This window comes from Panthera onca, chromosome E1, assembly GCF_046562875.1.
Source record: "Panthera onca isolate mPanOnc1 chromosome E1, mPanOnc1 haplotype 2, whole genome shotgun sequence".
Taxonomy (NCBI): domain Eukaryota; kingdom Metazoa; phylum Chordata; class Mammalia; order Carnivora; family Felidae; genus Panthera; species Panthera onca.
In genome coordinates this window covers 8,074,692-8,098,464 of record NC_138352.1, presented here as the reverse complement: position 1 = coordinate 8,098,464, position 23,773 = coordinate 8,074,692, and the positions used below count along the sequence as shown (strand labels likewise).

Below are 23,773 nucleotides of genomic sequence, written 5' to 3'. Positions count from 1 at the left end.
GTCAGCACACAGCCAGAGGCGGGACTCAAACTCACAGACCGTGAGATCATGACCTGAGCTGAATTCAGGCGCTTAACCGACAGAGCCACCCAGGTGCCCCTGCCTTCTTTCTTCTTGACCCTCATGGTGTCCTCCACATGGCCAGCTCTCTGCCTGCCTTTGTCGTTTGTGTTTTGTGCGTCTCTTTGGCTCCTTCCTACCCATTCCTTCCAAACTCCACTCAGAGACCAGCCCTCTAGATGCCTTGGCTCATGCCCCTGAGCGGAGTTAGGTCCCCTGTTGCATACGGCCCTTTGCACATCCCCACAGTTACCGCTGTGTTGTATCCTCCTCTTACCTGACTGTCAGCTTCTTGAGGGAGGACTCCCACCTTTGTGCTTCCGGTGTGCGCAGGTGCTCAGGTGTTAGATAAATGAGGAGGCAGCTGCAGAAACAGAGGCCTGCGATTAAGTGCCTGGCAGCTCCAGAATTTGATCTGGGAGCGTCTCGGATGGCATTTGGTTTGCAGAAGTTGAGCCTTGAAACTGAATTTGCTTAGCACTTAACAAGTGTAAGGAAATTATAGTTGTTGAAATTAGAGATGGGGAGATCAGGCCGCCCTGTGCAGGCGGGTCAGCAACGAGTGTGGTCGCCTCCCTCTACAACCCCATGGAAGCAGTCACCAGTATCCTCTGTGTCGGATGAAGTATCCAAGGTGTACATGGGAACTCCTCCGTGAAGGTCACACACAGCTAGTTCGCGCAGGCTGGGACTGCAACCTAGCTGGGTTTGTCTGACTCCAGGGCTACCGAGGTTTGTCATCCTGGGCGGCATTTAGGTGCTTGAGGTCACCCACCTTGTGCACAAAGACCAGCCTAGACCTAACGGAGTTGAGAGCGAGGCCGGAATCCCAGCCTTACCTAAGACGGAAGGGTGCAAGGGAGCACAGCTGTTCCGTGTGGACCCCAACCATTCCCACAGCTGTTCTGCATTTGCTGTGACTGGGTGAAGAGAACTACACCTCCCAGGAAGCAGCGCGGCGCCCTGGCTGCCCCCTCCCTACGCCCCGCCCCGGGGAGGCTCATATATAAGGGCGGAATGGCCCAGCCTCCGGCAGAGCGCAGGGGCAGCGAGGGCGCGCGGCGCGGTCCTGGGCATCGGGGAAAGCGGCCACCAGGGCTGGCCTCCGCGGCTCCGCGCCTCTCCCCCGGCCTCTCCTGCCCCGCGGCGTCCAGCCTGCGCCGCCAGGGCCCCGCGGACCTGCCAACCCGAGGCCAAGAGTGGAATTGCCCTGCCGCTTTCCCGGGCTTGGCGGAGGGGATCCCGGCGGGGAGCTCGGCGCTCGCGATGGCGATGCGCAGCGAGGAAAGGCGAGGAGCTGCGTGCGGGCTGGGTGCCCTCGGAGCGCCGGGAGGCGGGGAGCGCCCGCCGCGGGGCCGGGGGATGCTGCCGCTTGGGAACCCCCGCGGCGAAGTCCCTCCATCTCCGCGGGGCTCCAGCACAGAGGTCGGGGCTGCAGGCCCTTTGGCCTTGGATGGAAAGTGGGAAATGGGGCGCGGGGCTGTGGAACCCCTAACGTGGATTACTTGGTGCGTGTCGGCCGGGCTCAGAAGACCCACGACCTCGTCTCCATCCTCGGATTGATTCATTCCACCTGGCAGCCGGGTCGCTTTACCTGGAGGTAAGTTTCCCTGCGATTCGAGGGAGGGGGTTTGAGTGGACTCGTCTCCCCCCTGCCCCCCTACCCCGCGACGCTTTCTGAAGGTCTTGGACTAAATTTTTGTCGTTGTACTGACATCTTCGCAGAGGTCGTTTGGCCGTCCTTCTGCCTCCAGGCGGAGCCGACTGGCCGGGTCGCGGTGGTCAGCGTTCGTGCCGGGCGTGCGGGGTCGTCGCCGTCCGCCCCCCAGCGCCGCCAAGCCTCTGGCTGCCCCGCGGGACAGACCCTCCGCGGGGGAAAAGGCCCCTCGCCCTTACCTTTTCCCTTGTCGCCCTCCGGGGCCCGTTACTTCGGGAGCGGTGCCGCCTCGGGGAGCTCCCGACCTCTGCCCACGGGCGACCCAGAATGCGGCTGGGGCGCAGCGCCTGGCGGTGGCGCCGGGGCCGAGCCCCTCTCGCCGTGCGGGGTGGGGGCTGGGGCGTGTCTGGATGTCCCTGTCGCCGGTGCCTTGGTGAGCGGCTTTGCTGCAAGCACCCCCCCCCCCCCCCCAACTCCGAGTCAGGCGGACGCCAGGGTGGTGTGGGCAGGGCTTTCTGGAGAGGTGGGAGACGGCAGGACTTCGGTCCACTGCGTCCACCCGCGCCCCTACCCCGTACGCCCCCACCCCAGCGCAATCTGTTTCTGGAAGGGGTTTCAGGGCCAGCGTGGCGGGGGGCGGGGGCACTTAGTCTTGAGTCCTGAGCTAACCGCTCTGAATCCACAGCTCCTTCCTCTCCCTGTCCTTTTGTGTCTGTGCTGTTTGGGGCGACTCCGTGCCTGTCACTGCACTGAGTAGGCGCGGAATACGTGTTTGTTGAATGAATGACTGAGCGACTCCGCCTTGATGTACAGATAAAGCCGGGTCCCTCCTTTACCTTCTCCCTCCTTGCCACTTGTCCTCAACTCCAGGACACCATCCGCCCCCCCCCCCCCCCCAAGATGGCTTCCTGGAGATGCTTTCCCAGATGTGGGACTCCCTTCCTTCCTCCCAACCCTGTTGGCAGCCTGTTGGCGATGGTCCATTTCCCACCCAGAAGTCCCTCCTGCGCAGATAATTTCTGGAAGCTGTCAGGGGTCTCCCTTGGTATGTTCTCAGGGTGCCATGCCTCCATGAGCACCTGCTTGGGGAAGAAGGGAGGGCCAGGCGTTGCCGGAGGGAAAGAGGTAATATGTGTTAATACTGCCCCCTCCCCCCAGGAGCCTGTGCCTGTGGCCGTGCCCAGGTCCCTGGACCTGCCCACGTTGGTGTGGCACCTTTTCTTTTGGCCCTTCCCCACCCTCGCCCCCTGCCAGCCCCTGGGAGACTGTTAAACTGCTCCACGATTGACTCGTAGCTTCACCACGGCAGCTCACTCTGACCTTAGAAGTAATCCGCGCACTCTCTCTCTTTAGGAAACTACAAAAAAAGTGTAAAGAGCAGGAAAAAAAATACCCAGTTCCAAGTAGTGCTGGCAGCTTGACGTATTTGCTCACTGCTGATATCTTGCACCATAGACAACTTCGTTCGCTGCTTTTTTCCCTCTCGGTTTTACTTAACAGTCCCCACGTGATGACCATGTTCCACTGCCCGCGTCAACTCCCGATCTGCTTGACAGTTCCCCTACTGTTGGGCGCTAAGGTACTTGTAGATTTTTACCCTTAGAACTAAGGCATCAGTGGGGCGCCTGCGTGGCTCAGCCGGTTGAGCGTCCGGCTTCGGCTCAGGTCATGATCTTGCGGTCCGTGGGTTCGAGCCCCACGTCGGGCTCTGTGCTGACACCTCAGAGCCTGGAGCCTGTTTTGGATTGTGTCTCCCTCTCTCTCTCTGCTCCTCCCCCGCTCGCGCTCTGTCTCTCTCTCTCAGAAATAAATAAACACTTAAAAAATTAAAAAAAAGAACTAAGGCATCAGTGAGCATCATTTGTACGTAAAGATGTGTCCACTTTTTGGATGATCTCCTTTGGAGAATTCCCAGAAATCACTCTGTCTGCGTTTAGTCAGAGTCATGGCTGCAGTGGACATTCCCAAGGTGGGCTTGAAGAGAGCCCCATGTCCCCATCAGATAATATCACAACTGGGAGCCAGAGTACAGGAGCTGGGAAGACACTTGCTGAGTAAATGCAGTGTTTCATTTCGAGTTTCCTGAAGCCCAGGGTTGACCAGCACTGGTATGAGAGTAACTTAAAAATTTGTGTGCAGGACTATGATGTAAATCATTTTAGCAAGGCCACAAGCTAAGATTTAGTAGGCAGCTGGATTAAAAATGCTGTCCTTTTTAAAAAGAATTAACTTTTGATTTGGATGGAAATCTGTATTTATAGGAAAGTCACAAAAATAGTACATGGAGGTCCCCTATACCCTTTACCCAGCTCCCCTAAATGTTAACATCTTACATATCCACAGTGCTATGGTCAAAGCCGGCGGGCTGACACTGACAGGATACTTTGAACTCACCTTCAGGCCTTATTCACGTTTCTCCAGTTGTCCCACTAATGTCCTTTTTCTGGTCCAGGATCCCATTCAGGATCTTGCATTGCAGAAAATTCTGTCTTGTAAAAAGAGTGGGAGTGGAGAGGGATTCAGAAGACCCTCTTCTTTCTTTTAAACCACTTTATCGAGGTGTGATTGACAGACACAAAGCTGTACATATTTAATGGATATCACTTGATGAGCTTGGTAATAAGTATACACCTTGAGACCCTTACCACAACCTAGGCCACGAACATCCATTGCCTACAGAAGTTTCCTCCCGCCCTCTTTATTATCATTATTAATTTGTTGATAAGAACACTCAAGGAGAGATCTTCCCTCTTAGCAAATGTTTAAGTATACAATGCAGTATTGTTAACTATGGACGCTGAGAGGGAACACTAGGCCTTGCTCCTTTCAGCAGACCGTCTTTATTCTGGAGAAGGTTTTAAATGGGGACTGCTTTCGTCTTCTTCCCCAGGTTAACTTGCCCCGTGTCGTCCCCCCCCCCCCCCCCCTGTTGACAGCACAACAGCTGAGACCCTTCAGAGCCTAGAGGAGACCGGAGACCTGACTGTGAATGGCCGAAACTCCTCTGTGCCCCCCTCCTTCCTCCCCCTCCCCCCCACCCCTCCACTGGGAGTGAGTCGTTTAGTAAAAATTGGGTTATAGCCTGATCTGTCCCGACACGTCTTCCAAGGGGTAGGTGGATAGATGACATCCGGTGTGCGTGAGAATGAGCTGCCGAGCACCGAATCGGCGGCTGGCAAGTGCAGTGTGCAGTGCCTGTGTGGGTGACTCACGCGGGCCCAGCAGCAGGTGTGCTGGGGCTGCCAAGCGTGCAAGCCCGGCAGAGACCGTGTTTTCTGGTTATCCGGGCACATGTAAAGGCTGCTCTTGCCTCAGACTGGATGTAGGGAATTGTCAGCCGGTCCGGGGCTTACGAAGTGATCCCCTTTTCTTTCGGGGACCTCTTTCTCCTGCCAGGGGTGAGGAGAGCCAGCCCGAAGGGGTTTGGGACGCAGCTGACGCAGATGCAGGCTGGCTGGCCCTCGTGTGTCTTTGCAGAAGAGAACATCTGAGTTCACAGCTGAGGAAGCCCGAGAAACAGGCCCTGCTCCTGCCCCCGCAGCAGAGACCACGTTAGCCTAAATCTTCTGCCAACAGTGTGCCATCAAATGAGGGCTGTCCCTTCCAGCTTGGGGTGGCTGCCCGCACAGAGCGTAGGTGCTGTTTATTGGGAGAAGGAGGTTTTGAGTTGCTTGGATCTCAGCACGACAGACTTCAGTTGTCCAGGTGGAGTTTCTGTGTTGCCGTGAGGGTATGGTCGCCTAGAGTGGGTTTTTCTTTTCCTCTTTGAAGCGCTTCCGGCCTTCCTTTTCTATCTCGTAAGCTGGAAGATACCCTTCCTCTCCCTCTCCCCGTCTCCCCTCCCTCTCCCCGTCTCCCCTCCCTCTCCCCGTCTCCCCTCCCTCTCCCCTCCCTCTCCCCGTCTCCCCTCCTGCACCGGCCCAGACGTTTTCTGTAACCGGGCAGCTCCAGCGAGGAGCATAACGGGAAGTCTTGGTGGGAGAGGGGTTGGGGATGTTGTGACTAACCAGCTCTGGAACAGCCCTTCTGTCTACACCTGGCTTCTCTGTCTCCTCAGTGACTCCTCACGGGCCCTCCCTCCAGAGCCTCTGCTCTTCCCAGTTAAGGCCGTTCACTTAGCGCTACTCCACCGCGGTCCCTCAGGTTGTGGTTTGCCTGAGAACGGATCGCTTGGAGACCTTGTTAAAAAGGAGTACTGATAGCAGCCATCCTGCCCTCCCCGACCTTAACGGTTCGGTTTCTGTGCAGGTGGGGGCAGGGGAGGGCTCTGAGGCCTCGCCATTCCAGGACAGATGGATACCTTTAAGAATCAGAGAGTTGACTGATGTCTTGGCCAGCAAAAGCCCGAACTGAGTTTTTTTCCCTCTGAAACTTACCAGGCACAAAGCTGCGCGCGCGCTCGCTCTCTCTCTCTCTCTCTCTTTTTTCTTCCTCCAGGAAGCCTTCCAGGCTTACCTCCACCTGGTCTGGGCCTCCACATGCACTTAACTTAGTTTGTTGGTTTCGAAACGTAAAGTCTTGAAATCAGGTATCCTTTATCCTTGGTTAGGACAGAAGTGGCTGCCTTTGGGTGAATGACAGAGGATCTTCAGTTCTGGGCTTTGGGAACAAATTAGATCTGCAGGTTCTCCCCCCACCACCCGCCCGGGTCTGTGAGTTCCCCGGGTGCTTGGAAGAAGGTGCCTGGTGATAGGCAGTTTCCCGGTACTTTGTTGTGCCTACGCAGACCACTGTCACTTCCGTTTCTGGACAGCGTCATCCTAGGCTATGTCCACGATCACCGTGGAGCTGGTTGGTGTCCTCCACGGCAAGGGAGCACCCCCTTCGTCACGGGGTACGTGCACCCAGCTCACTTTATGCGAGGAAGACAATGGTCCTGGACGAAGGCGCTCGCTTCGAACTATGCCGTCGGCCAAAAAGACACCCTGTTCAAAATCGCTCACTCTGCAGACCATGTTTGTGCCCGAAAAAATGTCTATACAAAACCAATCTCGGTTGATCACATGACCCGCGAAAGGCCTGGAGGGAACATCCAAGCGGTGGAATGCTGAAAAGGCTAGTTTCTGTCAAAGCATTCTTTCTGTGATGTGAATCATCGCCTACTCCCGCATTTGATTTGTTGGTACAGGTTTTCACATAGAAGCCTTGAAACCAGGTGCTTTCTGTCGTTGGTTCAGGCGGAAGAGGCTGCACTGGGGCGAAGGATAGAGTTCTGGGTTTCCAGAAATCAGTCAGACCTTCAGTCTCTCCCCTCCAGGGACTTTGTGTCCCTGGAGCCATAATGAATGTAGTTCTACTTCATTTAATTTTTTCATTCTGATATTCTTTTTCTTTATTTTTTTTGAGGCACCACCAGACTGTTTTCCACATCCTTGTTGTGCTCTGTGAGCACAACACCCCCTCCCCCACCATCCCACCATCCTTTGGAAAATGCCCCTTACAAGGGTCTGATTTTAGTGGTTTTCTGACCCATTTCCTTTCCTAAAAAGTGATGTGGTCTCACTTCAGAATTGCCATTGCTTTCCTTTGACTGGACGGAGAAGCCTGAGGGGGACAGGACAGGGCAGACCATCTCTGCTGCCCCGCCGTCCATCTGGTAATGTGTTAGCCATGTCGGTGCAGGCTTTTTTTTTTTTTTTTTTTAAGTTTATTTATTTTGAGAGAGAGAGAGCGCACGCGTGAGCAAGCGTGCGCAGAGAGAATCCCAAGCAGGCGCAGCATGGTCTGTGTGGATTCCAGTGTGGGGCTTGACCTCGCAGACCACGAGGCCACAGCCTGAGCTGAAGTTCGACACTTAACTGAGACACGCAGGTGCCCCAGTGCATGCTTTTTGAGCCTCCAATGGACTGTTCCCTTTCCCTCGTTGTGGACGTGTTGCCAATCGTTTGCCAGTAAGGCTCCCTCTCTCTTAACTTCTGCAGGTAGTAAGTGCCCGCTGGATGCTTCCTCAGACACTGCTACAACCCCACGGGTTCCTCTCCTGTGGCCAACTAAACAAGTTTTACCCTTTCGGTATGGGCATGCGCCTCATTCACACTGCCTTTCCATCTTCCCACCATCCGTCTCCAGAACTTTGTCAGCGTCCCCAACTGAAACTCTGTGCCCTTTAAACACGAGCTCCCTGTCCTGCCCCCGCTCGGCCCCTGGCAGCCACCGTTCTGCTTTCTGTCTCTATCAATAGGGACTTCATGTAAGTATAATCATAGAATGTGTGTCCTTCTGTGTCTGCCTTCCGTCACTGAGCATAATGTCCTCGAGGCTCCCCCGTGTCGTAACAGGTGTCAGAATTCTTTTCCCTTTTAAGGCTGAATAATTTTCCGCCGTACGTGGAGGCCACGTTTTGTTTATTCGTCCGTCCGTCGGTGGCCACTAGGCTTGTGGCTACCTCTTGGCTATGGTGGCTAATGCTGCTTTTGAACCTGAGTGTGCGGAAAGCTGTTCGAGGTCCTGCTCTCAGCTCTTTTGTGGGTATGCCCAGGAGGAGGACTGCTGGATCCCAGGGTCATTTCGTGTGTGATTTTTATTTATTTATTTATTGTTTTTGAGGTACCACCAGACTGTTTTCCACAGCAGCTGCAGAATTTACATTCCTACCGGCAAGGCAGAAGGGTTCCAGTTTTTCCACATCCTTGCCAAAATGTTTTTGTTTTTTGGTAATAGCCAATCCCATTGGGTGTGAAGCGGCACTTTAATTTTAAAGGCAGATTGACCGGGATGGTTAGATATTTCCCCCCCTCCACCCCGGTTTACACTCAGCGTGCCCGCGGATCTCCTTTTACCTCGGAGGAAGAATCTTCACTGGGAGCGAAGTGATGGGAATAAAGAGCAGCCGTGGGCAGGCAGCCGTCAGCTCCCAGCCAAGCTGCATCTATTCTTGGTAAATTAAAAGGTCTGGTGATCTAGTGAGTTCTTAGGTCCTGATTATTTGCACCGGAGTTGTTCAAGCGATTCTGTGTCCATATCCCATCTGGTACCAGCCCCAACCTGGTGAAATGGTCAGGTGTCATCCCCATTTTTCTAGAAGAAAATGGAGATTGGCATTGCCACTGGAGAGCACTCTAGGGGGAACTCTATCCTCCATGGTCACATTTCGTATGTGAAGTTTGCTGGCTGTGGGGTTTTGTTTTGTTTTTTTTATCTTGAAAAAAAAATTTAATTCTTCTTCTGTGGAACTCTTCTGCACGGTCACATGGCTGAAGAAATGTCTTTCTGAGCACGTGGGTGCCATGTCAGATTCCTGTCGCAGCTCCCGCGGAGAGCCCTGGTTAGTAGCTGGGTCAGGGTGACCAGCTCCCTGTTAGGGTTTGCTTCCTGAAGCTGTGTGTGAGTCCCGAGAGCTCAGTCTGTTCTGGTTGGTCATTGGACATCCCAGGTGTGCATCCAGCCTCGAGAGGGTTAGGCGTTTGCAGTAAGTGATGTTAGTGGACTGGGGACCGACTGTTCCCCAAATTTGTCTCTCCCAGCCTCTGCACCTTCCCCCATGCGGCAGAAGGAAGGTGACTTTGTGTCCCTGGAGCCATAATGAATGTAGTTCTATTTCATTTAATTTTTTTTCATTCTGATATTCTTTTTCTTATTATTTTAGAGAGAGAAAACATGAGTTAGGGAGTGGGGCAGAGGGGGAGAGAAAGAGAGAATCTTTAAAAAAATTTTTTTAATCTTTATTTATTTTTGAGAGAGAGAGAGAGAGAGAGAGACAGAGCATGAGTAGGGGAGGGGCAGAGAGAGACAGAGGGAGACACAGAATCCAAAGCAGGCTCCAGGCTCTGAGCTGTCAGCACAGAGCCTCATGCGGGGCTCAAACTCAGCCACCAAAGCACCCTGAGAAAGAGAAGCTTAAGCAGGTTCCGTGCTCAACGTGGAGCCTGATGCAGGGCTCAGTCCCACAACCCTGGGATCATGACTTGAGCTGAAATTAAGAGTCGGATGCTCAGCCAAGGAAGCCACCCAGGCGCCTCTGTTTCTTTTTATTTTTTAAATTAAGCAGCAAGAAACAAAGCTCTTATTCCTCTGGATGGGGTGACAGAACAGGATGGTCCCAACCCCGAGGAGGCTGTCTTCTCTCTGGGAGGGAAGGGGAGGGGAGGAGGAACCTGCCCCTGACATGTCCCCATGGCCCTGCATGTGACCCTTCCTCCTCTGACTTCACATAAGACTTGTCTAGTGGCCCCAGAGTCACCCTGAGGGAGGCTTCTCTGAATTTAAGGAATCTGTGGCCACTGGCAAGCCAGTTGGGAAATTGAGATGTTTGGGTTTTTAATTAAATTTCTTCAGTAGAGACCAGGAATGTGGTTAACCAAAGAGCTGAGATGGTCCCGGTTTCTAATTCCACCCTGACCACTGTGCTTTTCCGCCTTTCCTGGAATTGCTCTCTTGGTCACTTTCCGCTGACCTGGTTTTATCCTGTTCTCCTCCCTTCCCCACCCGAGCCCCTCATGCTGCATCTGCACTAATGTCTTTCCTCTCCTCCGTGTTCTTTCTCTCTGCCCTTATCATCCTGGCATCTGTCCACCGGGCTCTGACTTGGGGAAGATGCTTGTGTGGCTGCATTCATGGCTCACAGTCGAAATGGCCATTTGATATCCCTGTCCCCTAAACTAGGACCTTGTCCTGTTCCTTCCGCACCCCTGCGTAAGGGTTCAACAGATGGGATCCGCCAACCAGTGGCGGCCACCAGAGCAGGAGTGTTCTGTTGGGAAAGAGCGAGGAGCCAGCCTTTCACAGGCTCATAGCAGGTGTTCCCAGCATCTCTTTCTTAATCCTCGTAGGGTGGATGTGGGCATTATTACCTCTGATGTCAGACGTTTAGAGACTTGAAGGAACACCCTTAATGCCCGAGAGCCTGGAAGGATGGAACCATGGTTCCGTGTCATGCCTGACACTGGGGTCCCATCCTGACCTAGTCACCACTGTCTGTGTGACATTGGACAAGTCACTGGGCCTCTTTGGGCTCACTTCCTCATCCGTAAAAGAAGAGTCTGTTTTTAGATTGGGTGCTTTTGGTTGCGAGTTAGAGAAACCAATTCTAACTGGCTTAAACAATCAAGTTTGGGGTTGTTCATCTGCCTGGCAAGTCTAGGAGTTGTGCCTTGGGGTGATTTGGCTCTCTGTTTTTCTCCAGTTCTTTTCATTCTTAGGTTTTAATTCCCTGATGGAAGCAGAAAGGGCAGGGGTGTTGGCACACCCCTGTCTCTACAGATCCAGAGCAAGAGAATGCCTTCATTTCAGCTTTCCGGAGAGCTGGCCCGGCAGCAGGGCTCACCCCTGGACCCATCCCTGTGGCCCAGTGGGATACACTGATTGGCTGTCCTGTGGTCACATGCCTCACAGCGCCTCTGCAGGTGGAGGCGGCTTCCCTCCACCCAAAGCCACTGGGATGTGCAAATGGGAGTGAGGGCCGTAGGAACAGGGAAGGACGCAGAGAAACATCGGAAGTTCGCTCTGAGTAAACTGGACTACTGGATAATCCACCAGAACGAATGGTGGGCAGGGGGTTACTTGTGTTTCCCGTTGTATAGCTAGGACCAAGGGGGGTGGCGGGGTGTTGTAATGCTCAGTGACAGGTGGTAAATGGATGGCCCTCGCCAGTTCTTTCCTCCTCTGAGCTTCTGGACCCGAGATTCTATTTTTTTTTTCACAGGACATCCTCTTGCTCCATCAAGAAATGGGATTTGGCTCTTGGACCTCCAGATCTGGCCTTGCAGGGGATTGCCCATGTCTGGGTTCTCATTTACCTGCAGGAAAGGGTTGTTACTGGAATAGCAACTTGACGCTTGGCGTGGCAGCTGTCAGCTGAGAGCACACATTTTGTCCTATTCCTGATATGAAAAGCCCAGTGATGGGAGATGGGGCTAATGGATGTGTGCAGACTTCTTGCGAAGCTCCTGCATGTGGCAGCCTGGGGAGGAGCCTGAGCGCCCCGTTAGACCAGACAGAGGGCTTGTCCTGGCGCAAGCACACATGTGGACTTCTTTAGATGGCTCCTTTGCGTCCACACACTCGCATGCCAACTGGTGTCCCAGCTTCCGGGGGCTCCGTGTTCAAGAGATGGCTTTGCTCTCCAGGCCGTTGAACTCCAGGTGGGGGGCCGTATGTGCTTGCTTTGTCTGCACGTCAGACAGGTAGGCTGTGAGGAGCACTGATTTATGCTCGTGGGTCCCGTGAGCTCTAACGGCCGCCACGCTGCCCTGGCAGGTGCTCTCAGCTGCCCTCGTTTGCCGTCGTGAGGGGAAAAGTTCATGGTCATGACGAGAGACCATTTCTACCCCCAAGCATGAGTGTGATTGGGCTTTTTCGCAAGGGTGGTGCGGTGGAGGAGAGGGGGTGATTATCATGATTAAAGTGATGGAGGTCCTCGGACGTGTGCTAGCTTCCGCGTTTAGTACTGCCCCGTTGAATAGACGAGGAAGCTGAGGCTCCCAGGGCTTCCGTCACTTGTCCAGAGTCACCCTGCCGGCCAGTGGCAGAGCCAGACCTCCGTCTGCTCCAAGTTGGCACTTGACCGCGTCTGTCTCGCCTCAAGCTGCAAGCGTGGATCCCTGCTTCTTTTGGAAAGTGCTCAAAGTCACGGATCAGATGGATGTGATAAGGTCTCCGTAGCTGTGATTCATCTTTCACCCCTTCCTCCGGAGCAACCACAGACAAGTTTAAAACAGTGCTTCCTTGTCCCTTCTCAGTGAAGTCAATGTTAAAAAATTTACACCAAACTAATCGAAAGATTCTTCTGCCAGAGTTTCGCTGATGAGGAGCTATCGTCAACTTCTCCCCAGGTTCCAGGCCTTTCCCTGAGGTCTACCTCTTCTGTTTTGCCATCTTCCCATTATTCCCTGCGGGTGTAGGACCTGGCTGGGAGAGCTAGAAACCATTGCGTGCCATTTCCCAACCGGCAAGCATGGAGTCAGGATCCACATGCAGGTAAACCACTACCTTTCCCTATAGTATTGTCCCGACTCTGTTCACGTGGGAGATGCTCACGTCCCAGACCCGCATCAACGTCCTCAACCCCCTTGTTGCTGAAATCCCACCAGGGATGCTCGGGCCACATTGTACTGAGTTGGGATCCTGTGACTTTTTTCCGTCTCCTGCGACCACTGGCATGTAGGGTGATGATTCTGGGGAGGCCTGGCGTCCTCACTCAAGGAGCCTCATGAGGTTGGGTGCACACGTTTGAGGGGGACAGGGAGGTAGATTGGCCCACGATCAAGGTGTTTAATGGAAGTGTTTGTGTTGAAGGATTGTAACTGTCCTATAACAGGGCAGTGTCGTGTGCACTTTACTCCTTGAGCTCAAAGCTGAGCTGGGCTTTCAGACCACACCTGTGGCTGGCCTGTCCTTCTGATTGACGTTGGAGGGTAGAAATAGAGCCTGGGTGGCCTTGGGGCTGGGGAGGGGTGGCAGTCAAGGTGTGTCTAGTTCCCTGGATCAGGTGGACTGCATCTTGGATTCCTCCTCCCACTTCTTTTCTTGCCCCTTCTTGGCTGGAAACCTGTGTAAATGTTACAGAAATGGACGAGCTCCATGGCTATATCTGCTTGGGCTGCCGTTGTCTCTCTACGGTGATGTCGCTGGATTTAACTGGGGAAGGAAATTTCCACTTTCTAGTCGAGGAGTCCAGTTCTCTTTGGGTTTTCTTCTCAGAAGTGAAGAATTTGGGCTACAGAGGGTAGAATTTGGGAAGTCCAGGCTTAAGCACAGTGACCTGTGTGAAGGTGGTTTATGAGTGTGACTCACAAGTCTCAGGAGCTCTGTTGGCCTGAGGAGGCAGACAGCAGCAGGGTGTGGGGGAGGAGGCGGTGAGGTGCCCTCGATGGTTCTTCCTGGGGTCTGCATTGGGCTTGACTCAACCCACTCTTCCCTGTGACCCGTTAGCCACTCCTTTCCTTAGGGGTTGGGTCCTTCTTGTCTCTTTCCCTGGCTGTCCCTGTGCTTAGTCGGTGACACTCCCAGGTGGAGGGGACCTAGGGTCCAATATTGCTGTTACAGTGGTTGCTCAGGTTGTGCTTAAGCTCACCGATGGGTACTCACCCTTTCTTTTTTCAAATTTCTCTTTTATCCAGTCTTTCCCGTCCCTGAATTTGTATTCCTAATGATCTAATATATTCCGCCATGACTGGTTCACGTACGTGGATTTTTCTTCTTCAGTAGAATCAGAAGCGTGCTTTCCCGGCGCCTGGCCTGATGCCGACTCCAGTGAAAACAGTGTGTCCTTGATGAGGTGACAGGTCAGGGGCCCACGCCACCCTGCCATTTTGCTGCTGTGTGTGGCTGTGGATGCTGGGCCCGTGGACTCTGGCTGGTTTACCCAGACACGTTGCGTTGGAAAAATGGCTTTTCACATCTTGCTTTTGGAAGGCGTTACTGGTCTTTGCTCCAAGTAGTCCTGGGCATCGCGCACCTCTGTCCCTTGTGCCTACAAATGGTGGCTCAGCCAGGAGCGCTGGTTTTGCCTGTTTTCAGTCTCCTAACTTGCCTTGCGGCTTTGGGCAGGTTCTGCCACATCTTGGGGCCTCAGTTTCCCCCCCCTTCGTACCTTACTGTGTACTCGATGGTTCCTTGATTAATTTCGGCATAGAGGGTGCCTCCTTGTCTCCCTCGCTGTTGTTGGCAGATTTCCGTGAGCCAGGTAGGCGAGAAGAAACACCCAATTGTTCTTGGTGGACACATCATTCCCAGCTCTTTCTGCTGTACCGCTCAGCCTCTTGGAGAAGTACTCAATTAAACATAAATGAAATCAAAACATACAACGGTCTCGTGGGGGCAGTTTTTATAAAACATCATTTGTGATAGTTTGGGATGCCTTCAGAAATAAGTGAGGGTGACCTTGTACCAAAATAAACATCTAGAAGAGTAAATTACCCTCTTTGCCCTGTGGCTGGAGAGAATTTTATTTATTTAAGGGCCTGTGGCTGCTTGCCTCCCCCTTTCCACAGTGAACATTTGGACCCAAACTGCCTTCAAAGGATCGATCCTTTAGTACAGTGTAACAGAGGCCCTTCACTTAGGTAAAAATGAGATTCTTTTCTGCTTGCGGGCGGTTCCCGAGCTGGATTCGGGAAGCAGACCCAGCTGCCGGGCACACAGCCGTGTCACCACAGTTCTGCTCCGTGGGGTTGCCTCTTTGCTAGCATTTCTGTTGCTTTTGAGGCTGAGATGCCTGGTTATAACCTGAATTGTTCTGGGAGGGAGCCGTCCCCGCCACGCCCCCTTTTCCTTCCCGCCCTCCCCTCCCTCCCCTCCTCTTAGGGGGGAAAAAAAAATCCTTCCCCTTTTCTGCATCTGTGTCTTTAAGAATTCCCTCCATTGTAGCCCTGGGACAGAGACCCTTCTGTGAAAGTCTGTTGGAGGCCTGTCCTCTGTGACACCCCGCCCCCCGTATTAAAAGACCATCGGAACAAGCTCCCCATTCTCCTCTGGAGAGGGTCCCTCTGTCCCAAGCCAAGCGACTCTTAAGGGAGCGTTTATCCTGGGACACTCAGCTTACAAAGACTGTTGCAGCTTCAGATAAACTCACTCAGACCCGCGGGGAGGAGGACAAAACCCCCTTTCTTTTCACCCCTGCAGGGAGACCAATAGAGACTTTGTGCTGGAGAGCAGGGGTCTGAGCAAACAGAGGAGGGGTCTGTGGTGGGGCTGGTGGGGGAGAGCCTCCTGGGTTATTATCTTATCAGTTTATCTTTCAGGGGGAAATCTCCACAGGGGGCAGTGGACTGTAACTCTCCCAGAACCACTGCCTCAGCTCTGGCTCTCCCCTCCACTCCCCTCCAGGTCCGCAAGACTCTCTTGGGCAAGTTTGTCTTGGTTTGCCTGGAGGGATCCGTTTTTTGTTTTTTGTTTTTTGTTTTTTCTTCACCCTGTTGGGTAGGGCAAAACTCACCCGCTTGGTGGGCCAGGCCCCAACTGTGTGTGTGTGTGTGTGTGTGTGTGTGTGTGTGTGTGTATAAAGATTCTTGGTCTAGGGGTGCCAGGGTGGCTCAGTTGGTTAAGCTTCCCACTCTTGCTTTCGGGTCAGGTCACAATCTCACGGTTCATGGGTTCAAGCCCCGCATCAGGCTCTGTGCTGACAGCACGGAGCCTGCTTGGGATTCTCTCTCTCTCCCTCTCTCTCTCTGCCCCTCCCCAACTTATGCTGTCTCTCTCAAAATAAATAAATGAACTTAAAAAAAAAAGATTCTTGGTCTAAAGGTCTTCGGGTGGCAAGCATCATTGGTAAATTTGGCCGCCTGGGAACGTGTGTGTGTGTGTGTGTGTGTGTGTGCGCGCGCGTACTCATGTGCCTCATCTGGAGGTATGTGGGCGCCCCCGGCCCCCACATGTGGCCATTGCCATAACTCTGGCGTAGCCTTTGTTGTATGTGGTGAGAGGTAAACCACAAATGTCTGTGATTCGCTATTCGATTGGAGTCTGAGTCGAACACTGCAGGTGCCTGGCCTGGCGTCACCAGGCAGTGGGGCGCCTGGGGTTCTGGCCCTGCTATGGCTGAGCCTGGAGCTTCTGCCTGCTGCTGAGCTGGAGGCCACGCGCGAGGGCCCAGCACAGCGAGAGGGCCAGCGGGGAAGAGCTGAGGGTGCCAGGGTCACAGCAGAATGAGGGTGCTGCCAGGCCCTAGCCTTCCCGCCTGGCTTTGGTCTTGTCCTCTGCCTCCTGCCGTTCCTGCTGCCTTCCCCCAGGGTTGGAAATCTACTCACGGCTCTGGGTCCTGGTCTGTCTCGCACCCACGTAGGCCTGTGCCCTTGTAGTGCTCGGCTCCCACGCGTGCCTGCTGTGGTGGGGAGATGGCAGAGAGGCTGGAGCCTGCGCGGCCCAGTTGGAGCTGGGAGGGAGATGCCTGGCTCCTTGTGCACACAGGCTGGGTCGAGGGGCCTTGCTGGAGCTGGAGGAAAGCGCCTTCCCCACTGATGTCTTAGAGAGGAACTCTGACCCAGCTCCCGGTCCCAAATCTGTGACTTGGTCTTCCCATTTTCTTTTCTCAGGGTGGGGGACCCTGGGGTCCGACCTGTGTGCGGGAGTTGGGGGGTGGGGACAGGAGGGATGGCTCCTGAAATTCCCAAGTCACCTGTGTTCTGTCTCTGTGCATGATCCTCCTGCGATGCCAGGAGTGAGTGCCTAGAGGAGGCAGGGTGGGGGTGCAGGGCCAATGAGAGAGGCCTTCTTCTCTGCAGGGCTTTATGGCCAAGGGCAGAGTCTCTGTTCACATATGACAGTTTCCAGGGCAGTCGGGGTCTCGCATCCCAGGGCAGGAGGCTCCTGGGCCTTCCCCTTGTCTGGCGGAGCCTGTCTTGGCCGCGGAGGGCTGGCTGCACCCTGGGCCTGCCTGCCTCGTGAACCAGGAGGGTGAGAGTCGCCCTGCATCGCTGCACGTGGACTTCCTGCGGGGAGGAGGCGGTCTCAGAAGCAGGCGCTAGGCACGCATGGGGGTGGGGAAGAGGGGTTTGCAGAATTCAGTATGGAGCCAAGAGGGCGTTGGGCGGGAAACAAACCGCACTCCTTTGCATGGCTGTGCGGACCCACCGGGACCGATGACGGCAGGAGGGAAGGTTGGCCGGTGGCAGGCTTTGGGGGGACGGCATGGAGCAAAAGAGGGGAGCCCAAGTTCTTGTCTTGGGGGTGGGGGTGGGAAGGGTGGTGACCTCGGGGGCAAGGACGCGGAACAGCGGCCAACGTCAGCCCTGCTGGGGAAGCAGCAGCATCGCCATCCCGGACGTCGGAGAGTGGGTCTCTGCATCCTGGGGGCGTTCCTGGATTCCCAGGACAGGACCAGGAAAATGAGTACTACTGGCTTGAAGTCCCCCCGCAACCACGGGATCCAGAATAATCCCCAGGGACATTTGCACAATGGCAGCATGCACCAGAGGGGACCAGGGCCGGATGGGCAGATCAGGGTCACTCCTGGCAGGATGTCTGCCTTTGTGGGGGTGCCCAGGTTGTTTCTGTACCTTTGCCACGGTGTGAACCCTCGTTTCGTACAGGCCAGTGTTTCTTAACCACTTACTGCCGTAGATGGAGGCACCACGGGATCTATCGATTGGCCGTCTGAGGGAGGGTGAGACTTGCCTTAGGTCCAGCCGGGGTCTCCATGTTTGCTTGCTTCTCTCCCAGGCGAGTGAGACATCTCGGATCGCTCACCCTGCCTCTCTGTGCCTCCGCGCATTTCATAGCTAAAATACCGAGGATGTGTTCCCAAGTTCCGTCCAGCTCTAGACATCACACAATCCCATGTTTTATGATGTGCGTCCATGGGGGGCTGGGAGTGTGTCTGGGCATGTGCACGAGCTCCCTTGTCCCTCGGTTCTTGTGCACCTTTCCCTGTGGCTCAAGTCACTTCTGCCCCAGAAGGGTGTCATCCCACCTCTCCACCCCATCCCAAGGAGAAGGGGACCCTTGCCTTGGCGACAGTGAGGATGTGAGAACCCATTGGCCCGTATACAGCCTGGCGGAGGGCAGGGAGGGACAGGAGAGTCAGCTTGGGATCAGAAGTCAGGCTGCTGGTCTCCTGGGGGGACTCACCTCCATTGCGTCCGCCCCGATGGGTGGTTGGTGAGCGGGCAGCACCGAGCGTGAGGTCTGGAGGCTCGGAGCAGGCGGTCGAGGAGGTAGGGCGGCTGCTGTCCCTTTCTGGCTTCTTTCACAGCCGAGGAAAGCTGGAGGCTCTGGGGATTGTCCGGTGGGCCTGGGACGATGCTTGTGTGAGTCTGTGTCTGGGCAGGGTGACGTGTGCCTCGTCCTTTGGCTCGTTGTTCACACACACTGGCACAGCCCACATTCAGGCAGCCCAGAAGAAGCCCTTTTTACTGGTATCCGACCTTCCTTGGGCACCAACACGCCCTCCCCCAGCGCGGCAGGTCGGCCTTACTGATCTGACTAGGAAAAAAGTCTGCTTGGCTTAATTCCTCCTGTCACTGACTTTTTCAGTGGGCGAGGGAGCTTTCTTGATGAGGCGTGTGTTTTGGAAAGCGGACGGAACATCCTTATCATCGACGCTCTTAACTGCCACCTTTGTGTGTTCCCTTTGGTTCCAGGCCCGGATCAGAAGGGAGGAGGCTGGGTTTGGGAGTTGCCCACAGGCGCAAGCCTCTCTTTGGACTGAAGCTTCACCTGGTAACACGTGGATGGCACCTTGAGCACAGGGCAGGGCTCTCCCTGCCCTGGACTCGAGCCTCCCATTCTTGCGTTGGTGGAGGGCGACACTTAGCACAAGGGAGACTTTGGCGGGAAAGGGGGAGCTGGGCAGACTAGTGGGACAAGCAGCAGGGGGTGAGGGAGTGTTGTCGTTTATTAGTGAAAACAATACAGGGTTTGTCTCCAGGGTACGGTGGTGCCTGGGGAGGCGAGTCATGTTGGTCCCAAGCAAAAAGAAAATGTGACCCCAGGGAGCAGGGAGAATAGCACCTTGTTTAGGGAGGTCAGGGCAAGTGAGGGACGGGGAGGCAGGGAGGAGGCGGATGAGGAGCATTCCCAGGCAGGGACCATATGTCTCGGGAACCTGGCCCCCTAAAAGGACCGCAAGCTGGGTGGGATTTGTCGGGTGGCTGGCCCCCAAGGCCTTGCATTCTGAGGTGGGTTTGGGGGAACCATCTCCTTATCGGCTCTGCTCCTTGAGGGTGGCCTAAAGAAGGTCCCCCATTGGGAGGGAGGATGGCTAGAGGGGTCTGCCTTCATGCGGGGGCCCCTGGTGGGCTCCCGTCTTGCTTCCCACTCAGCCCGATTGCATGATCTGACTCCGGGCAGAGAAGCCCTCCGAACCCGGGGGCAGGCCCTGTGGGAATCTCCCGGGGCGCCCCTCACCTGGCCGCACTGTGGGGACGGAGACCTTAGGGGTCTGGGGGCTGCACGAGGAAGCACAGAGACCTCCCTGCTGCAGTGGTTTCTGCCTCGGACCCTCCGTGACCACGCCTGTGCACTTCCCCCAGCTGTATCTTTCCTGCAGGCACCCTGCCCCCTCCTGTAGACGTGTCTCCCCAAACCCAGTGACTCACTTCTGTTTCTAGCTAACAATTCCTTATCTTTTAAAGCAGAGGGGCTCGTAGACCCCCAGGCGGTTTCCCGTGTCCCTTCTCTCATTGGCAGAAGCACCCCCCTGTCTGGTATGACCCTGCAGCTCTTGGTGACTTTGCCCTTGCTCACGTGATCCGTGACTTCAGCAGGCTCAGCAGTCCCTGCCCCCCTCTTCAACCCCGACCCCCTGCTCTCTGCTGAGGGATCTTGTTCCCAGAACAGCAGCCCTCACTGCCCATGAGGAGCCCCGAGCTGGGTGAACTTGGAGTGCCAGCCACCTGCCAGAGGGAACCGCGATGGTGAATCCCGGTGGTGGGTGTGGACACTCAGCTCTGACACGCTTCTCGCAGGGTGTGGGGGGTCCGGATCACACTGGGGCCGGTACAGCCCTGTTCTGAGAGAGGGGTTCTGCATTGTTGAAGTTCGGTGGTTGAGGGTTAACAAGAAAAGCTAATACTATTAGCCCATAATAGTTGATGACACTCCAGCACATTCTGTGTTCCAAGCATCCGTCATTCTAGGACACACACATACAGCGTACGTGGAAGCTTGCTCAGACACACGCGTGCACACGCACACTCCTGTATCCCTCACAACGGCCCTGTGAGGACGCCATCATTATTATCCGTATTTTACAGATGAGGAAAGTCAGGCACAGAGAGGGCAAGTAACCTCAAAGATCACACAGCCATCACGCGGTGCGAGCTGGCCCCAAAGCCAAGCTCTCGGGCTCCGGGGGTTGCGATCGAGCACCAGGCTGTGTTCCCAGGGAGCCGGAGGACGGCTGTGTGCCAGCTCCGTGGTCATGTCCACCCGCCCTGTAGCCTTGGAAGGGCTTTGTGTAGCCTCCTTCTCCAGTGGCAGAGCCTGAGGCTCACGGAAGTCAAATGACTCGGCTCAGGGTCACCCGCTTGCGCCCTTAGCTCAGCCAGCTCGAAAAGCCGGCGCCCCCGCGCAGAGACGAATGCTGTGGTTCCCGCTACCCGTACGCCTGTTGTCTTGCAGGAGGTTTTGGATCATCCGATCCCTGTATTTTGTTTGAGGGAGGGTCTGGAGAAGCCGGCATCATCCCCGGCTCACTGAGGGGGGCGGTGGTGGGAGGAAGAGGGGTTGGCTCTGCCCCCTGCCTGCGGGGTGCCCTGTCCTGCTGTTTTCCTGGCTCAGCCCCCACAGTCCCAGCCCCTGGGCCTTGCACGCTGCCAGTGCGAATCCCCCCCTTTTGTTCCCCCCACTTCAGATGACGCGTCAGCCTCAAGAGGCGGCCCCCTTCGGCCGACATGGGTGCCAAGTGGGACCTGTTTGTTCCTTGAAGGAAATGCATCTTCCCTATGAAGTGTTTGGGGTCCGCCTGGCTTAGCAGGGCTTTCTTTATCCAGGAGCTAGGGTGGGAGGAAGGGGAGCTAGGGTGGGAGGAGGGGGAGCCCTGGGCTGGGTCAGGTGGGTTTTCTGAGGGAGGAAGGGGGGGGGGGGATCAAGGATGCAGCGTTCTGTGAGGATGCTCCCTTCCCGGCCTCCCCTGTGAGTCTTCATCTTTATTGATTTGGGGTGTGCTTCCCCTGCCCCCTCCCTCCCCCTCCTCCTCCCCCCCACTTCGTCCCCGCCTCGTCCCCCTCCTCGTCCCCTCCCCCTCCTCATCCTCCTCCTCATCCCCCTCCTTGCCCCCCTCCCTCGTCCCACCTCGTCCCCCCCTTGTTCCCGTCCCCCCATCCCCCCTCATCCCCCCTCATCCCCCCTCGTCCCCCCCTCGTCCCCCCTCATCCCCCCTCATCCCCCCTCCTCGTCCCCCCTCATCCCCCCGTCCCCCCTCCTCATCCCTCCCCTTGTCCCCCTCTTCATCCCCTTCCTCGCCCCCCTCCCTCGTCCCCCTCCTTTGTCCCCCCTCATCCCCCCTCGTCACCTGCTTGTTCCCCCCGTCCCCCCCCTTGTGCCCCCTTCCTCCCCCCTTCATCCCCTCTCATCCCCCTCCTCGTCCCCCACCTCATCCCCCTCCTTGTCCCCCCTCATCCCCCCACTCATTCCCCTGACCCTCCATCATCCCCCCCTTTGTCCAAACTCGTCCCCCTCCTCATCCCCCCTCATCCCCCCCTGTTCCCCCATCCCTCTTTGTCCCCCCCTCATCCCCCCTCGTGCCCCCCTCTTCACCCCCCTTCCTCCCCCTCCTCCCCCTCCTCCCCCTCCTCCTCCTCCCTCCTGTTCCCCCATTCCCCCTCATCCCCCTCCTCTCCCTCATCCCCCCTTCCCCCTCATCCTCCTCCCCCCTCATCCTCCTCCAACTCCACCTTATCCCCCCTCCACCTCGTCCCCCCACCACCTCGTCCCCCCTCCTCCGCCACGTCCCCCCTCCTCCGCCTCGTCCCCCCTCCTCCTCCTCGTCCCCCCCTCCTCCTCCTCGTCCCCCCCTCCTCCTCCTCGTCCCCCCCTCCTCCTCCTCGTCCCCCCCTCCTCCTCCTCGTCCCCCCCTCCTCCTCCTCGTCCCCCCCTCCTCCTCCTCGTCCCCCCCTCCTCCTCCTCGTCCCCCCTCCTCCTCACCCCCCCTTGTCCTCCTCCTCGCCCTCCTCCTCCCTCTCCCTGCTCACCCTCCCTTCTCTCATCCTCCCTCCTCCACCTACCTCCTCCACCGCCCTCCTTTCCTTCACTCTCCTCCTTGCCCACCCTCCCTCCCTCTTTATCCTCCTCCTCCTTGCCTTCCTCCTCCTTGCCTTCCTCCTCCTTGCCTTCCTCCTCCTTGCCTTCCTCCTCCTTGCCTTCCTCCTCCTTGCCTTCCTCCTCCTTGCCTTCCTCCTCCTTGCCTTCCTCCTCCTTGTCCTCCCTCCCCCTGTTCACCCTCCCTCCTCCTCGCCCTCTTCTTCCTCCTCATCCTCCTCCTCAGCCCCCTTGCCCCGCTCCTCGCCCCCCTCATCCTCCTCCTCGCCCCCTTCCTCACCCCCCTCGCCCCCCTCCTCACCCCCCTCGCCCCCCTCCTCACCCCCTCTCCTCTCCCCCCTCGCCCTCCCTCCTCTCCCCCCTCACCCTCCCTCCTCTCCCCCCTCACCCTCCCTCCTCTCCCCCCTCGCCTTTCCTCCTCTCCCCCCTCGCCTTTCCTCCTCTCCCCCCTCGCCTTTCCTCCTCTCCCCCCTTGCCCTCCCTCCTCTCCCCCCTTGCCCTCCCTCCTCTCCCCCCTCGCCCTCCCTCCTCTCCCCCCTCGCCCTCCTCCTCCCTCTCCCTGCTCACCCTCCCTTCTCTCATCCTCCCTCCTCCACCTACCTCCTCCACCGCCCTCCTTTCCTTCACTCTCCTCCTTGCCCACCCTCCCTCCCTCTTTATCCTCCTCCTCCTTGCCTTCCTCCTCCTTGCCTTCCTCCTCCTTGTCCTCCCTCCCCCTGTTCACCCTCCCTCCTCCTCGCCCTCTTCTTCCTCCTCATCCTCCTCCTCAGCCCCCTTGCCCCGCTCCTCACCCCCCTCATCCCCCCCCTCGCCCCCCTCCTCACCCCCTCTCCTCTCACCCCCTCTCCTCTCCCCCCTCGCCCTCCCTCCTCTCCCCCCTCTCCCTCCCTCCTCTCCCCCCTCGCCCTCCCTCCTCCTCCTCGCCCTTGCATGGCTACCTCTCTTTAAAGGCACCTGATGATAACTGAGCACGTACTGTGTGTTGTGTTCTGTGACATTCTCTCCACGTGCCACATCACTCCTCCTGACACAGACGTGGAAGTGATTCCATCTTGCAGCTGGTTCTGCTGATGTGGTCGAGATGTGGTCGAGATGTGCAGTATCCTGCCCAGCATCCCAGCTGGTGAAGGGCAGAGCAGGGATTTTAAATCAGGCTTGGGGTCTGGAAAGCCGTGTTCTTCCTGACCCTCCTGCCTCTGTTCGAAGCTGGCTCAGCCCCTAGCTCCCCTGAGAGGCCCTCCTGGGGACCCCTTCCTCCCAGGCCATGGCTCTACCTTTGGATTTTTCGGCACTGCGAGTTTTTGACCCTGATGATGAGATTTTATCCTCAGCCACTGTGAGTTGCTTTTTAAATGTGTCCACAGGTTGTAAGCCTGAAAATACAGGGCACTTTCTTCTATTACTTTTGTGTCCCTCGGAGCA

The 23,773-nt window shown here is 56.3% G+C and overlaps 1 long non-coding RNA gene across 2 annotated transcripts in view; it reads left to right on the top strand.

The window, feature by feature from the left end:
- Nucleotides 1-1,107: 1,107 nt before the first annotated feature.
- LOC132687391 (uncharacterized) overlaps nt 1,108-23,773 on the top strand; it is a 428,413-nt gene continuing 405,747 nt past the window's right edge. For both annotated transcript variants that reach the window (XR_013552214.2, XR_013552213.2), the window contains exon 1: nt 1,108-1,660. This is a non-coding gene — a long non-coding RNA (uncharacterized LOC132687391). The remainder of the gene's footprint in view (nt 1,661-23,773) is intronic.